Source organism: Pan troglodytes, chromosome 5 (genome assembly GCF_028858775.2).
Source record: "Pan troglodytes isolate AG18354 chromosome 5, NHGRI_mPanTro3-v2.0_pri, whole genome shotgun sequence".
Classification (NCBI taxonomy): domain Eukaryota; kingdom Metazoa; phylum Chordata; class Mammalia; order Primates; family Hominidae; genus Pan; species Pan troglodytes.
The window spans coordinates 125,525,066-125,531,083 of record NC_072403.2 but is presented as its reverse complement, the minus strand read 5'-3'; the positions used below and the strand labels follow the sequence as shown (position 1 = coordinate 125,531,083).

The 6,018-nt window shown below is 39.6% G+C and overlaps 1 long non-coding RNA gene across 1 annotated transcript; it reads left to right on the top strand.

Moving 5' to 3' along the window:
* The first annotated feature begins 238 nt into the window (after positions 1 to 238).
* Positions 239 to 5,458, top strand: LOC134810352 (uncharacterized). Its single transcript, XR_010158145.1, has 2 exons — positions 239 to 583; positions 5,216 to 5,458. It is a non-coding gene; the product is annotated as an uncharacterized LOC134810352 (long non-coding RNA).
* The last annotated feature ends 560 nt before the right edge of the window (positions 5,459 to 6,018 follow it).

Genomic DNA, 6,018 nt, shown 5'->3' with positions numbered 1-6,018 from the left:
GTATCAAAAAAAAAAAAAGAATTTACAGTTGTGTGCCATAGCTTATTAGCAACAGTAGAGAAATTATAGCACAATATTTGCTGATACCACAAGGGAACACATATTTGTGGTGTCTATCTTTCATGTGTTTTTATTTTAGGAAATGAATGCTGATGTTAGGCAACTTAATCCCTTCTTTGTGACTTTTGCTCCTATTTCCAAGCTGGGTATCTCTTACACAGGCATTAACAAGTAGGTTGACTGTCGGGACAAGCCCAGGGATGGCATTGTTTGTATTTGCTGATAAATGACTCTGGGGCTGTGAAGACTCAGACCCAAGGAGTGACTCAGAAAGTCAGGGGCCCATGTCATTCTGCTCTGGGCTCAGACGTGCACTGCAGCAGCACCAGGACTTGACAGCCCTACGGCTCGATCAGCTTTCTGTTTTCATTGCCTTACGATGCCATGAGTGGAACTATTGGCAAATCAGAGTTCACTCCCCAGCTTTTCAGTCTTTCCCCTAATTCTTGCTCTATCAGAGGTCGAGGACAACAGTATAATGATTCATAGGCTCTACTTCCTGGCAAGTAATCATTTTCCCACGGTGAGTAATGATTTATGCTGAGAGGGGTAAAGAATTGTGATTTGCTTTTTTCTGTGTGGCCTTTCTGCTGACAGAGGGTTGGCTAGGAATACTTTTTTTTTCCATTTGTAAGGCCATCTAGAAAATGTTTTAAAGCATTTTAATTTTTTAAACATAGGCTCTTTAAATATATATATATTATTCTTAGAGAACTGGAATAATCCCCTCATATACTTTGTTAAAAAACAAAGACAATTTTGAAATTTCCTTTTTTATGTTGGCATGTGAGGACTCGGTGTGCCTCATAGAAGTCAAGAGCTGTAGAGGCCCACTACAACCCCACTTTTTAGATGGGAACACTGAGACCTGGAGAAGTTACTTGAGTTGTCCATTTCCACAGAACTGGCTAGTGACAGAGACAGACTGAAGCTTAAATTAGCTCATCATAGGCTATGATTTTATCTAACTTTAGGCTTACTTGTACCATGTCATAAGGGGAAATCTAGGTTTAAAGAAGTCCATGACTTTCACAGTGAACCACATGAATTAATGACAGAAGTGCCAAGGCAGAAGCATAGTAATTGGTATCGGATGGACCTTGGCTTGAATCGTGGCCCTGGAACTGGATGATGTTGGCTAATTTACTTAATTTATCTGAGTATGTTTTCTCACTTTACAGATGAGAATGGGGATAATAATGTCAATTTCATATCATCTGATGTAAGAGTAAGAGATAAGGCATGCAAGGCTCCTGACACATGGTAGACTTTCAATAAACAGAAGCTCTAATTATTTTTTAAAACTAAGCGACACCTGTCCTTGCTCTCTGGGTTTCATTTTCAAAGCAGCCCTAGTTATACTTCGCACTATCTTAGAACTTTGCTTTGTCATACTCAACAGTTAGTTTTCTCAAGCCACTACTGAAATTTTTCCCTTAGTACTCTGCATCTGAGTTGTCTCATTTCCTGGAGGCCCTGTCACAGGCCAGTAGGCTGTTACAGAACATGATCTGAAACCTCACTGGCAAGGGAAGTCCCCTTCAAAAGAGGCATTTTTTTTTCCCCTTCTGGAGTTTCACGCTTCTCTTTCAGATCATGTAGGCAACCCCTCAACCGGAGGACACAGAAGAAGGTCCTGCCCCGATTGTCCTGTGGACAGTGTGGGTGCAGTGGGGAGGCTGAGGGTCTGGGCATATTTGCCCCATATGTTGTCACTGCCACCATTTCTGCCTCTGTACCTCCATGTCCTTTCAGCTTCCCCACAAATGGCCTTTGTTTTTTTTTTTCTTTTCCCTTTGGTCTCCCCCTCCCACCTCACCAGGACCAACTCTTGAAACACCCAATGGGAAATTTAGAGGAGTCTGTGATACGTGGGGGAGTATTGGAGCTTTGCATTTCTGTGTTTTCTCACTTCCTTCAGAGCTCACAGGGATTTCCTAAGCAGTCTCTTCTGTGCCCGGTGGCCAAGACTGGCTCCCTCCCCCTGTGATGGGGAATTGCCACCTAGGTGCAGGTGGTTCTTCTTTTACTTCTTCTTTTCTAAAAAACACAGTTGCAAAAATATACACCTTATGTTCAGGTCTTGCAATGAAAAAAATTGCTCTAGTGATTTTTGTAGTATTTTTTCTATAACTGAAATGCTATTTACATATCATGACAAGAGATAGTCCATTTCATTAAATGGGCTCATTCCTTTAATTCAAGTGTGCGTGCGTGTGTATGCGTGTGTGTTTATTGGCATACTTTCTAGATATTTTGTCACCAGGGAATTTCCCACTTGAGTATATGTTGTAACATAAGTGAACAATCTGCAATATTTTTTTTGAGACAGAGCCTTGCTATGTTGCCTAGGCTGCAATATTTTTTAAACATTAATATTTACATAGAGATTTGTACTAAGTGTTTTGAAAATCCTTTAAATCACATTAAATATCATAAAAGAGATTTTTCATAATTAGAAAATATAGCCTCAATCCCATCCTTTTATTGTAATGATTGGTTTCATTTTCATATATTAACTTTCATTTTTTATTCATGTATTATAGTTTCATTAGGGTAGGGTCTAAAATTTGTGCTATCAAAATGAAACTAGCTATTGCTTCACATTTACTGCAGTAAGCCCACCTGCTTTTCTGATTTTGTGTGCACTGTCCTCTGTGAACTGTAATGGACCAAGTAACTGTGAAACCAACATCTTCTTCCCTAGAGGATGGTCCCCTGGGAAGCCCCTGGATCAAGCTCCAATTCTGGCAGCTTCTCTTTCTTTTAAGAACAACAGATAAAGTTCCAGCATGGCTTATTTTATTTATTCCACAAATATGTATTCAGAGTGTACTAAATATTGAATGCTACTATGTTAATTGGGGACACAGGATGTATAATCACTTTGACATATTGAATATGGAGGGAAAACACAGGGAGGAAACTATTTTGGTGCTTTTGTGATTCTGTAAGTGGCTCAGAGTCAATTAGAGGAAAACATGATCTCTGTTTTTGGGTTCTGCAAGGTTGGAAGAAGTGGATGTGGAGATAAAGTAAAATGAGGGGCATGGTAAACTGTGGCCTGGTGGTGGGGTGGAGTTTGTATTTCAGGATACATAAAGGAATGAGCCCTATGATTAATAAAGCTAAGTTGAATACCTAACCCATGGGTTGGATAGCTTAGTATCTGGGACAATAAACTAGGAGTTTTGTTTATTTGTTGGTGAGTGGGGGAGGTGGGTATGGGAGATTTAAACTGAATTAGCAGGATTGAATCTCACTGAAAAGGAGGGAAAGACAATTCTAACAGATTTCAGGAAGACAGAACTTTATTGCTTATGTAACCAAGAAGTCCCAGGCTAGAATTGACCTCAATTTTAGCTGAAATTAACTCTTTCAACAAAAGTTCTGTAAGTTTGCCTTTTTTCAGCTTTTGACTTAGCTTTCTTCCTTATTCTATTTTAGGCAGCCTTCCTCACATGATGGCAAAGATGGCTATAAACATTTATGGCTTAAATTCTACAAGTTTTGAAGCTTTGTTGGGAAGTATATGTCCTTTTTGCTTTGTTTGGCCCAGCTTGGCCAGTCTCAATCCATATGGTTTGGATGGGGGCTAATCCTGGAGGCAGGTGGTGGAATTGGCCCTTATCCAAACCATATCGACTGAGAATGGCAAATGGTACTTCTTCAAGGGGAAGGAATGTGTTGTGTTATCAGGAGAGGCATGCTGGGTAGGTGAAAACCAAGAATGACCACAATGCAGATCCCTTTGAGGATCTGTTGAAAGAAATGGACCTTCTCTCTTTAGAAAAGTACTCTTGGCTGGGTGTGGGGGCTCATGCCTATGATCCCAGCACATTGGGAGGCTGAGGCAGGAGGATCACTTGAGCCCAGGAGCTTGAGACAATTCTGGGCAACATAGCAAAACCTGACCTTTATTGAAAAGATTAAAAAAATATATTAGCCAGGTGTGGTGGCACAATCCTATAGTCCTGGCTACTCAGGAGACTAAGATGGGCGCATCTCTTGAGCCCAGGAATTCAAGGCTGTGGTGAACTGTAATCATGCTACTGCACTCCCATCTGGCCAGCAGAGTGAGACCCTGTCTCAAAAAATAATGATAATTATAAAATAAAACGTAAAGCACATATAAACATAACATTTTTCTGCTCACAGTTTCAGAAGTTCACAGACCTTCTGAAGTTATATATATCCATACCCTAGAGTTCCATAGATTCTAGCTCAAAAACTCTGCTCTGTAGTGTGGAATAATTGTGGATACGCACTGTGACTTTTTGGTCATAATATCTCCCACACCTAGTGGAAAGACTTACACGTACATTAAGTGATTACATGAATGAATGAACCAAGTAACATTTTTTTTTGTGATCTAGTACACTGGTATTATGCTCATGTTTTACATATTTACCTTATTCATTCTTGTAACATTATTTTATGAATAAAGAAACAGAAACTAAGCTAGGGAATAAAGTGAGCTGAAAACCTAGAATTGACAAACCTGGAAAGGAGATGAGAGCAGCTGTGAAGTTCAAGGGCAGAAAGTCTATAGGAGCAGGGGGTTAGTCTGGGGTGTCAGAGAATGTTGTGGGATTCACTCTTGTGGCTCAGCTGATCCTAGTTCACAGCCACAGCCAAAGAGGCCATCACCTCCGAGGCCTCAGGCCACTATGTGGCTGCTAACCCCCATGTAGTTCTTGACAGAGGCAAAAAAATTTTACCATTTTCTCCCTGCAATAGCCCCTTAAAATAATACTTTAGTCTCATATTTTTAGTTTCTACTTCAGAACCTGCACTCGAGCTAAAACTGTATTGTTGTGGTTGAAATTTATTTTCAACTCAATTATTGGATTCACTCATGGGATAATTAGAAGCCCCATAGATAGTTGCTCAAGTTAGTTTAAACTCACCATTGGAAGATCCCAGAATTGTCAAGGTTGTACTTCTGAAAAAATGATGAAAACTATAGGTAAGTGGCTGGAGAGCAAGCAAATTGAACAGCAGATAAAAGAGAATGTCTTCAATCTCATGGCGTATTAAGTATTGGGTCAGCAGAAGAAAGTGGTTGAAACAATTATCATGAAGTCACCAAGTTTGGCAGATTTGAGAGATCACATGTTTAAAGAGAGATTTTTGTTCTGTTTTCTCACCTCAGGGCCCTTGTGAATTGATGAATATGAAGACACTAAGAAAGCAGAAATAGAACTGAGAAGAATGAAATAACTGTCTCTACCTTTCTTGAATTGTCTAATATGGAAAGAATGAAAGACAGCTAATAAGCAACTCTCTGCAAGAAGACATATGGCTTAGGTTCTGCTGAGCTATTGGTGATTTGATTCCATGCATATGTATTCACTACTGGTATAAGTATATACAATATATGTGTTTCTGCAAAGAATCGTAGACTTGATGCATTTTTAAATATTTCTTAAGGACTTACTACTGAGTGTCAGTATGAGAGGATCGTTTACTTCCTTTTCCCATTAATTTTGATAGCCTGGACTGAGCAACTTTCTTCTTACCTAGTTTTGTTTTATGAGGTGCATTAGCTTTTTCTTTGTGTGTATGTTTGTGTGTGTGTAGCTTTATTAACCATACTGTTTGGGCTTTTGATAAAGCAGAGATTCTGATATGGTATACATTTTGAACTAAGCATTCATTTATTCAGCAGGGATGTATGTTTAAGACACTGTGTTAGCCAAGGGTGAGAAGGGTTGTGGAATGGTAGAGGAGCAAGGTGAGATAAGATGATTAAAAGACACCAGCTGAGAGTGTTATTTTATATGGCAGAAGGATGTTTGCAGATGCAATTAAGTTAAGGACCTTGAGATGGGGTATGTTATCCTGGTAGGCCCAAAGTATACATCAGGGTCCTTATGAAAGGGAGGCAGGAGAACAGAATGAGTAGTGAGAAGAGTGAATGGACAATACTGAGGACATGCTTAGGGACCCAAAGAA